Raw genomic sequence first — 11,711 nt, 5'->3', positions numbered from 1 at the left:
AGCTAAATAAAAGTGGCAGAGCCAGTTTCAAAAGGCCACTTGAAGACATTTTGCAAACACTGTGCTTCAAATTAACTTCAGTATATGAAGCCATACTCTTAGAGCATACTAAATAAAACCTTAATCAGTATCTAGAGAATCCCACAGCTTTTTCCTCTCTTCAGCCAGGATCAAAAGCCATTGAAGTTCTTGAGGAACTTTCTATTTGATGTCAAAAGGTTTTGTATCCAAACTAATTGTGGTATGTGATTAATCTCTGTAACAACTCTGATACAGACTTTTAGTCAATTTCGCAGCTTCAGATAGTGTGTGTGTGTGTGTTCAGGGCTCTTGTGCTTCCATGGGCATAGCTGTCTTGCAGATGGTGATCTTTTTGCAAATGTGAGCATCTTAATTTCATATATTTGGCTTCCAGGGCAGGCAGGAACTACCATGAGCTTGTGCCTTCCTTGGCTGGCCAGACCCACCCAAATGCAGCAGTTAGTATGCCTGGGACAACCTGTGTTGAGCATCATGGCTGAGACCTTGGGCTGCCAGGTCATGGGGTGAAACCCAGGTTGTGAAACCACAACTCTGGTGCTGGCATGGAGCATCACATTGCAGCTGCCACTGCGTGGGGATGTCTGTTCAGGGAGGATGGCATGGCCCTGCTTTTGCTCCTATCCCTACCCTGACAGGCTGCACGTGCAGACATCTCTTAGGTCTTCAGGGGTTGTTCATGCAGATAGGTCAGTCCCCCCTGCATGGCTTTTGCTCCCCCATACACAAGCATTCCAGGTTATTCCCTCCCCACAGACCATGCCAGCACATGTGCCTGCTCAGTGCTGCTACCACCCAACACAGGCTTTGAACAGGAATAGAGCCGAAATAAAATAATAAATAACAACCTATCCATAACTATGTCAGGATTAGGCATTGTGTTTTAAAAGTGTAATCCTGGGCTCTTACAACTATCACTTAAAAATAAAAAGCCCAATGAAGAGCAAAGCTGAACCTGTCATATAAAGGGTCTGTAGTGTAGCAGTAGTACAGTTTTTTATTAATATAGCATATATTGCTGGTGGTGCTTAAATATTGTTCACATCTGCACATTCAATATCACTTTTTAAAACTCTCCTCTAATACTTTGGATTGAAAGAAGGAAGAAAATAAATTTCAGCTTTTTACACCTCTCTGGAAAAGGCTATAAATCACTTTCTCTTTGGGGAAAAATATGTAATCTTCTATATAATCTCTGACCTTAATAAGGAGACAGAACAACCAAAAGCAATTTCTCTCATTATAAAACTGTGCATACATAAACATTTTAGAGAGCCTGGTGACTCTTGATAGGAGTATCTGAAGAAAAGCAGAATTCTCAGAGAGACAATGAATTTCTAGTACTAGGCACAAGAGAAAACTGTTTTGAATGTTTTCAGAGATGAATTAGTAGGATGTGGAATTAGTATATTTGAAGCTCTGTGCGTTTCCCTACCAATTACTGATTTCCTAAGAAGAAAAGATATTTCTGTACTATATGGATGGCAAAGTTGTAATACCTCACTTCTAGGATGCCTCCTTCAATAAGAAATGAAAGAGAAGAAAGTTCCTAAACCTGGCCATTTATTAAGGGACATGAGGAATGGTAGGTTCATACTCAGCGCAGAGCCCTGAGTTCAGAGTAAGCATAAAAACCCTCAGTAGGTCATACTCACCCTGCACCTCTGAAATGTCCAGTAGTAAACTGTTGCACAGTGCTGGTGATGATAAAGAAGGAAATAACTATTTTATAACTTGCAATGCTTTTTTTCCCCCATGCAGTGGGTAACTGAGCTTTGGTTTATTTTGTGGTCTATTTCCATATTACTGTGGTGCATGTTCCAAATGCAGAACTTCAGTAGTTCAAGGTAGATAATGGATACATCCCTTGATTTTATCACTTTACTCTTAAAATTCCTTTTCCTCTTTTGCTTTCTCCATTGGTAATGAATTCCCAAGTCTGAGGCTTGCATAGGATACCATTTGGTATTCTTTACTTAACACAAAGACTTCATGAATAAAACAGATTTACCACATGATCACAGAATATTCTGAGTTGGAATGGACCCAGGTGGACCATCTAGTCCAACTCTTAACTGAATGGCCCATACAAGGATCAAACCCACCACCTTGGTGTTAGCAGCACTGTGCTCTGAGTAACTGAGATAATGGCACCTCTTGAAACCTCTTCAGAAAAAACTTGAAATAGAGATTCTTTAAATTTGATTAATGGCTACCTTCTGTCAGTGCAATTTAAGCAGGATTCATTTAAATTTAGGCAGGAGAAAGAGCTGGCCAATGTGGGCTGTTAAAGACCATGGGCTCTCACCATGGTTTCAACTTCAAAGCAGGCTATCTCCAGAGAGCCAGCCCACAGTTTTGTAGTGACACAGACAAAATGAAAGTTCTGTGCCCACATGATGATGTTGGTGGCCTTGTCCTTCACCTCTACAGTCTGCACCATATGGGATGGAGAGCAGAGGGTGAATCCCAGGAGGGACTGAGTCGAAAAAGCTGGGGTAGTAAGGAGAGGTTTTGAGTGGCAGTACGTTACAGCCATTAAGTGGCAGAGCATGGAGATGGGCTGGAGTCACTGAGCTCTGGGAGGAGCGACGTCTGTGTGTCTCCCTTGATTCATATGTGTTCCCTCCTCTGCCGAGCAGGGGTGTTCTCCCAGCCCAGCCTGCAGGTCATTCTCCCTGCTGGAGGTGAGGACAGGGCTGGCAGCTGCCCTTTTTCCTCTCCCAAGCCACCCACTGCCCCAAGGTGAGCAGCAGCAGAGGTTGTTCAGGCATCAGTGGCCTTTCTGTCCTCAAGCTTTTGAATGTCCTCCACAGCCACCTACTCCATCTACGTCTGTTTGCAATTATAAAGATTTTCTACTCTCATATTGTCTATTTCATACCTAAATGGTTCTAATTTTTTTTACAAGAATAACTGTAATTGCTATGCTTTTCTTGGTTTGATCTACAATATCATTATTCAGAGCAAAAGACTGAATTCAGCAACCATAAGTGTTAAAAGACTGAGGGTTTGGGGTGGAATTCTGTGAAAATGTGAACGTGATAGAAGCAGCAGATTGATTTTATTTTCATGAGTTTGGTTAGATTCTTATTTCATTTGTGAAGATGCTGATTCCTGTGCTCCAGATATTTCATGCTTGTAAGTCAAGGAAGTTTTTCTCAATAGGATGACACCTAGAAAAAAATGCATCTAGAAAAATAGATGCAGTTGGTTTGGTAGAATTATAATGGGAAGAATAAAAGATTAGGTAAATCCCTCCTCAAACTTTAGACATAAATGAAAGACAATTATATTAGCTCTTTTACATGACAAGAAATCAAAGCTATTGTATTTATAACATCATATCAATCTAATCCCAGGAATTTGCTTGGGTAAATGTAAATATTCTTTAAAACTGTTCAAGTAAGGGCTAAATCCCTCACATGTTAAAGCTAAAAGATGATAAAGCAGGGGCCATAATTTAAAAACCCATCATATGTTTACATTTTATTATTCATAATAGATAAATTCAGTTTTTCATCATATATATAACTTATTTTTTCTAGGTAACTCATTCCTAACATCAGATGGTGATGACAGTTTAAAGCTAACTTAAATGTTTTAAAGCAGTTAGTGTAGAAAGAACATATTTGTTAGACATATTACACTCTGAAAAACCACTGAATTAATCAAAGCAACAATGACGAGGGATAAAAAGGAGAGGTTATTTTAACTTTTTTTTAACTGTGGTAGGCTCTCTTTTAACAGCTCTCAGCATGAAATTCATGTAAAACATAGTATAGGCAAACATCACTCAGATCCTCCAGATGAAGCTCCTGGCTGGCATCTTAGACAAACCTCCATCTTTGGTCTTTCAAGTCTTATGTCGCATTGCAAAAATATCCAGTATCTGTTCTGCAGATACTTGCCAGGGTGTTATAGATGCCAGTCTGTCATGCCTAGAAAGCTCTTGGCTTGTTCTTGTCTGATTTGGCTCTCCAAGGGAGGAGTGATTGTGTCAGACACAAAAACTGGTCCTTGGTTTATGCAATGGTGTGGGTTGTCTTCAGTGTTTACAGACATTGCTATAATGTTTTTGACATTTCACGAAGGCTCACATCATCCAAATCGATGCTGAGCTGCCACAACAACCTGAAATATATGTAATTAGAAACATGATCAGGCATTGAAAATTGAATGTATCAGCATGTCAGCTTCTTTAATATGAGCAATTTTGTTTGCATGCTTGTCAAGACTGAAAGTGTTCTCTTGGCTAGCACCCACTTTTTTAATATGCAGCTTAATCTTAAATCTTGTACTTAAATTTTCTGTCATTTGATGAAAATCCAGAATACTTCAGTTCCCATTTTCTACTGCTGTTGTTGCTGTGCTCTGAAATTGATGCTATGCTCCAACAAAACTGTGGATGTATTTCACTAGAAAGTAATGTGACTAATCATCAGTAAACACAGAGTTTATAAGAGTGGTGGGGGATCATTCATGATGAAAGTGCCGTGCTGCAAGTATATATTTGCTGGCCTGGGTAAACACTGCTTATTGATTTGACCAGCTGAAAGATACAGCTAAGTTGACCGGAGCTTGTATGGAACAGAATACATCTCTCGAGATTACCCAAACTGATATGAGACCAGATACTTAAATTTTAAATTTTTCATCACTTTAAATTAAAAAAGGAAGAAGGATACTTAAAATTCCTAGCTGGACACAACTGCAGAAGATCATGTTAATCCTACTATTTAGTTTATTCAACACATCTTTGGACTAATGTGGCCTTTTCAGTGTTCTTTTGAAAAAAAAAAGAAGGAAAAGGATGGAAAGTTCATATTTTATTGCTTTAGCTTGAATTCCCATGTTTGAAGAGATTGATAACATAAGGCAAACAGTCAGTGCTACACTGCAATATAGAATGGCCTTTTCCTTTGCCAAAATGCTGATTAAGAGAATTTTGACCTATATTGTTTTTTACAACAGTGACCTTTCATGTGCACAAAAAAATGGAAGTACTGATAATTAACCTCAATGAAATGTGACTTAAACAAGGTACCAGATTTTTATAAGTCCCTAAGTAAAATATTCTTCTTAAAATACCTGTGGCTGATTCTATGTGTGGTGCTATAATCACAAAGTTCAAGCTAAAGGCTAAATTTAGAGATGCAATTTTCAGAGACAAAGCAGATAACTGTAAATATTTTACTGAGTACCTCCTGATTTATGTTTAAAAAACAAGTCCTTCAAGACACTTCCAACCAAACAATTCTATGATTTTATGATTCTAAGTCCATGAGTTTAACCTTTCTTGCATCATTAGTCTGTAGGTATACTGACTGCAGAAGTGCTCAAATTGAGTCACTATAACTAATTACTTACAGGCCTGGGTGAGCCTGGAGTTTCACCCAAGAACCCAATTTGCAAATCATCCTTTATTATTTTAAGAAAAAACAATCTGCATCTGAATGCTATAAAATTTGTCTTGGGGCATTAAAATTGGAAGATTAATTTGGTGGCATGAGTTGAACATCTAATATTTATGCTGGCTGATGAAAGCACCAACTGTGAACAATCAAATCCAAATAATAAATACCTGTTTTCTCTATTGTGTTTCTGGAGAAGCAGCTGTTTATTGTATTTGCTCTTGCAGCTGGCCTTTTGTCAGTTTATTTTACATGAAATGGTTGTGGGGAATGAATTAGTCAATCAGTTTGTAGAGCTGGCTCTTGCAGGAGAAAGATGTCCACTGAAAAGTATATTATTATAAAAAATAACGGTCAATTTATTTTCTGTTGGATAAAGTAAAAAAAAATTTCTAAAATTGACTGAGAGATGAACTGATGATTTTGGATGTATCAAAGATAGGATATATCAGAGATTAGGACCATTAATTGTGACCATTATCACAATTTTGACTCTGTTGGAGTCTGCAATTCAACAAAGGATCAACATTTGTTGATATAAATTCATGTCCAACTTCTGGGAAATAACATTCTAATCCAGGAAGAAATCTTTTTGTTGAGATGTCTAGTTATGATGTGTAGTGCAAATAGTTAACTAACTTTATGCAAAAGCCAAAGGTATTTATTTGCAAATTGGAAAGAGAAAATTAAAATACTGTCAGGAGGTTCTGGGTGAAGTTTATAAAAATTACAGAGAGGATGGCCATATTTTTTTCCACTTGAAAAGCAGATTGAGAAGTTTTCTTGCATTACATGTATATCCCACAAACAACTTCAATGAGGAAAATAACTGAGCTACCAGAGATCAATGAGAAACAAGTCAGCAAGGCAGGCACAGGTCAGTGCTCTTGTTATCTTCTGGTCTTTTGTGATTTCCTTTTACAGTCAGAGCAACTTGGAGAGCTTTTTCCTGGATCTCCATAGTGAACACATTTTACCTAAACTAAATTCAGATTGCAATGATTTTAGAATCTCTGCAAAGTGTATTAATTTTTAACTATTCTTGCATATTTATTACATATTAAACAGATGCTGTTTCTCAGTAAGTCCTGAGAAAATTATTTCATAACACATTATGTCATCCCAGTCATTGTTTTTGAGGTTTGTAGAGTTCCTACCATTTCTTGTAGCTGGAGGATTGATTGACTTGAAACCACCATCTCTTTATTCTTTGTGGTTGTAGCTGCTGCCATCCAATTTCATTCAAGTTGAATAAGTTTTAATTTTTTTTCAAAGAGGAGCTGATGGTACTACTTCTGTGAATCTGAGAACTTCTTAACAACTTTCAGATGGAGATACATATATTCAACAATGCAAATACCTTGATTCTCCTTTCGTTACTTCCCTGGAAAAGGTCTGAGTTGGGCTGGGTATTTCTGAACATAAAAATATAGTATGGGAACAGAATGTGGATTCATGTCTTCTAAGGAAAGTAGCCTTAATAAATAAATTTTAAAAAAACCCAGATAAATAAAATAAATTCAGAAATAAGCTCCACTTATTACTGAAAGTGAGCTCTGAGCTCACAAGCAGGATCTAACTTAAACATATTTGGGAAAGAGAATCTGGTTCACATCCAACAACATTTCATGATCATGTTAAGACATGTTGTTTGATCAATATCTGCTACTGCAGATGCTGAAAGCAGAATACTCTTATTGTTGCCTGTGAGTTTTGTTTGACTCGTCTTTAATCCAACACTTGATTTTATCCATTCCCAGACACTGTGATATGTATTGCATTGGTTCATCTTTCAAATCAGTCTTACTATGCAGTAAAGTTTGAAAGTCAAACAACTTCTCTAAACAGTGGCATTAACAATAAATAGATCTTTCTTTAAGCAGCCTCCTGACAAATACAAAGTTATGAGCATGTTTCACCGATTCAAATTGTCACAAACCATTAAGTCAGAAAAACACAGCTGTGTTCATCTAATCTTACTTGGATAAGAGGAATTACAATATGGACAATTATCTGGAATAATTCATACAAAGAACAAATCCATGCGAAGAAAGAATTGTTGTTGAAATTAGGGAAATTATGTTGCTGTTATAAAAACTGCTCCTCAGTAATCAGTTTGGCTCTGTATTTTCACCCTCATGGAGCCAGAAATTCTTTCCTGTGTCATCCCAATGTAATGAGCAAAGTTTGATGACAGAAATGTTGCAGGACAATGAACAAGCCTGTTAGACACTTTCTGAACTAAGCTGAGCTATCGAACAGGACAAAAGTAGCAGAGTCTGAACAGTGAAGCCGGGAGAAGTGAGGCATCCAGCTCAGAGCTGGACAAGGTTTTGCATGGGTTTGTTTTTTGGTTTTTTTTAATACAAGGCCAAGTGAAACACCTAAATTAAAAGGAAATTATAGATAAAGAAAAAAAAAAACCCCATATTTCAAAAAAAGATACAGGTGGAGCAGAAGTCTGTAGAAAGGATAAACCTGTATCATAGATAGGAGAAGGAAATTCTTGAAATTCTGTGGACAAAAATGTTGCTGCACTGAGAGAAGGTGATGTGTTGGCAGGTAAAGAGATCTTTTAGGGTTATTAAGAGGGCATCAGTACATGGATGAAGTGACGTTATATCACCATCATTAACTTTTTGAGCCAAACTTGAAAGGTCATTAAACTTCAATGATTAGTTACACCAGAATTACTGTCTATGAAGCAGAAAAATAGTTGACACAGAAATAAAGCTTAGGAATCAAAATAAACTTTTATCAAGTTCCCTCATTTCTCTAAACCTAGATCAATATGTTCTTAAGTAAATGCAATTAAACTATTTACTTTTAAATTAGACAAAGAACTATGTTCTCCTGATTCACAGAATCCATTCAATTCCAAACTGCAGAACTTATTTCCTTGCTATCCAGTTAAAACACCAAACACTTCATCTTTAATCAAGATTAATCTTTAATCAAGAAAATGAATGCCACTTTTAAACTCTTATTCAAGTCTCATATCCTAGCATAACAACAATTTCTCTCATTTATGAGGACTTTGATGTTGCATCCAGCTGTGCTGCTAATGTAACAGCCATGCAGTACTCTCTGTTTATTTGCATTTTTAAATGTAATTTATATGGTAGTAGAGATGACTGAAATATGTTGACTAAATTATTTAAAATAATTTAATACATTTGGTCACCTATTTGAGATAAGCACCTAGCATTTTCCATCACTTTTCTTTGTTAGAATTTATTTTGCTCTGTGTACTTCAAGCTTCTCCTGCTAATGGATCCTGAGAGGAATTTTGTTTGTTTCTTAGTTTGTCCTTTTTTTGTATTATTTTGTCTTTTAATTTTCTGAGCAGTAAATGACTCAATCAGATAAACTACTGCCACACATACCTATCATACAACTCTGTCCATGGTGGTTTTTGTTTCAGGTTACTTTTACATGGCTCACTGGGCCAGTATGAGAAGGTACTGGGAAGCCCCATAGGTAATGGTGGTAAGGGATAAATACCTCCAGAAAGCCAAAGACCTGCAGGATAAATCAAGGTCTCTCTCAAAGACAGAGCAGGTATTGAGCCTGGACTAAGTATGTGCCTTGGAAATGCCTGTTTATGTTTGACTGGAGGTGTTTGATGTGGAGATGGAGGCACATGGTGACAACAATTTAGGGATTGGCTCTTGAGAATTTGCCAAAGCTTGGCCTCAGTTGTAAGACTTTAAACAGCAAGTTTCCATTAATTTTTACCCATAGCAGTGTCACACAAGCTTTAAGTGTCCTCTCAATCTCACTGTTCACACCCTGCCACAGAAAGTTTTAGCTCTGAGGCCATGAATTAAAGGACCTGGTAATGGTTTGCATCAACAGAGTAGTATCACAGTAATGGCTCTGGGCAAAATAGACTTAATATTAATTGGATTTTCTCTAGTAGAAATAATTTACAAATAGAAAAATTCATTTAAGCTATGCTCTACACTAAAAAGCAAATGCAGGCATGCCACCAGGCATATAGTTTTCTTCTACAACTAAATGTCACAGCTGTCAATTATAATTTTACACTGAAAAAGTGGTCTTCAAGATGTGTGATATATTCTTAGTGATCTAATTTTTTTTACCATGATATTCTGAGCATATAAATGAGGAAGGATCTGAAGTGAAGAATAATTCCTTTTATCAAGGTAATAAAATGGCAGCTAAGCTTTTGGACACTGGAGCCATCTTTCAGGTATATGTTTTGCCTTCATCTTTTAGAAAGAGGGTGGCTGATGGCTTTCTTGTGAAAGTATAAAATTGTATATTTTTGCTGAAAGGTATTTTCACTGACAGTTGAATTTACTTTGCTGCGATGAAATGAATGTTCTTTTCTACAATTTGCTTCTGAGATAATTGTTTCTTTGTTTTTATTATTTTTTAGAGTTCTCAGTGGAGGAAAAGAAAGAGGAAACAGTTGGCAGAAAATCATATCTGTAACAGCCTTAATAAGTTGGAGTTGTGAGTTTTCTTAAAGTGTTCCTCTTTTAAATGATTTTTTTTTAATTTTAGCACTTCATACTAGACTTCTTCACTCATATCGAGTCTCCTGAAACCTTTATTATGGATCCTGTGTTTTATGACACCCTCTTGCTCCTTAAAATTGAAAACACGTTATTCTCATTTGTTGCTATAAACTACAAAAAATGTCTGCCAAAGAAACTTTCCATCTAAGTAATTACTTCCTGTTTTGCAATATCTAAATAGCTGTGTAGAATATTTGTCATTAATTCATGAAACATTCACTGAAGTGTGTGAAGTGAGCTAAGAAAAATGCAATGAAAATATGCTGTGGTATCTTTTTTAGGAGTTTTCTTCTGATAGCATAGATAATCTGGAATCTGTCAAGAGATGTTGCATTTCAAGGTAGTTTGATTCATCTAATTTCTATTATTTCCATCTCTGAAAAAGCTATTCTCATTCCCCATGTTATTAATGAACATAGAGGAAAATTTCTATTTATTATCTCTGACTAATACTATTTTACAGCTTCCAAAGATCCTCTATATCCTGTCAATTTGGCACATTGGAGAATGGTGTTTTTGTGTTATCAGGCTTCACTCCTGTCTACCCAGGTATTCATGACTGAGGAGTACGCCACATCACTTGATAAAGAAAAGATGATGAAGTGTAATCAGCTTTTGCAATAAATGGCAAACCTCCCAGTCACTGAGAGGGTCTCTGTTTAGTACTGTCATATTTTTTTATGATCTCAGTTTGCAAAAGCATCATGTAGCCTTTGCTTCTAATCCTGCTCTGTGTGCAGTATTCTTGCAGGTCAAGTTCAGCCCTCTGGGCATGCATGCTCTCAGCTTCAGCTGTCCTCTTCAGGATTTTAACTTCATTTTTTCCTTGCTAAAAAAACTTCATATCCATTTTGCAGCACTTTTGTTTGTCTCCTTTTCTCCTGAAATGTGATTTGATCTTTGCCATTTAAGGAGTCCTTTTGCAAAGGATTGACTTTTTCTTTCAAGGGTACTCAAAAAAGCCAGAACAACATTTGGTTTTATAAAGGAAACGAACTCTTCGTAAGAAAAATAATGAGATTTTTCAGACTGTTTGGAAGAAATTGCAAATTTTCCTCTCCTGTATTTTATCTCTAGTGAGCTCCCTTTTACTGATTTAGATAAGATCTTGTATCTGCAGTCAGAACTGTCAGGAAAAGCTAATCCCAGCAGCAATGGTCCAGGAAACTGCTGGGCAGGAATTCTGTTGCTGTGCAGTTCATCAGTGTATGCAGAGAGAGCTTTGTCCCAAGTACACAAAGTCCCTGAAATCTCCTTGGCTCTTCTGACAGTGCAATAAATGGCAAAACTCCCAATATTACCATAAGGTAATTTGGACTGCCTATGTGCAAGGAAACATACTGGCCCAGTCCTGACTCAGAATCAAGGCCAGACCCTGGGTGAGCATCAGGCCCTGTTTTTGTTGTCCTGTGGAGTGCAGAAGCCTCAGTCCCAAGGACACAGAGTGCATTGGCTGGTGCTGAGTGGCTTTCACAAACTGAAAAGGGTAGGCATTAGGATGAATACACTGCCCCATTTTAGGATACATAAGAGTGGGAGACAGGAAGTATTAGTTTGAAAACAAACCAGTGAGAGATCGCAAGTCAGGATTACAACCTAATAGGAAAATGAAAAATAAATGCAACAATACAAGAAAAAACACTGAAAGAGTTGGATACAACCTGACACCCTGTTAGTCAGGGTGATGGTAGCAGTCCAAGTGAAGTAGTTC

This window comes from Lichenostomus cassidix, chromosome 2 (genome assembly GCF_008360975.1).
Source record: "Lichenostomus cassidix isolate B80296 chromosome 2, HeHo_3.0, whole genome shotgun sequence".
NCBI lineage: Eukaryota > Metazoa > Chordata > Aves > Passeriformes > Meliphagidae > Lichenostomus > Lichenostomus cassidix.
This window is presented reverse-complemented; position numbering follows the sequence as displayed.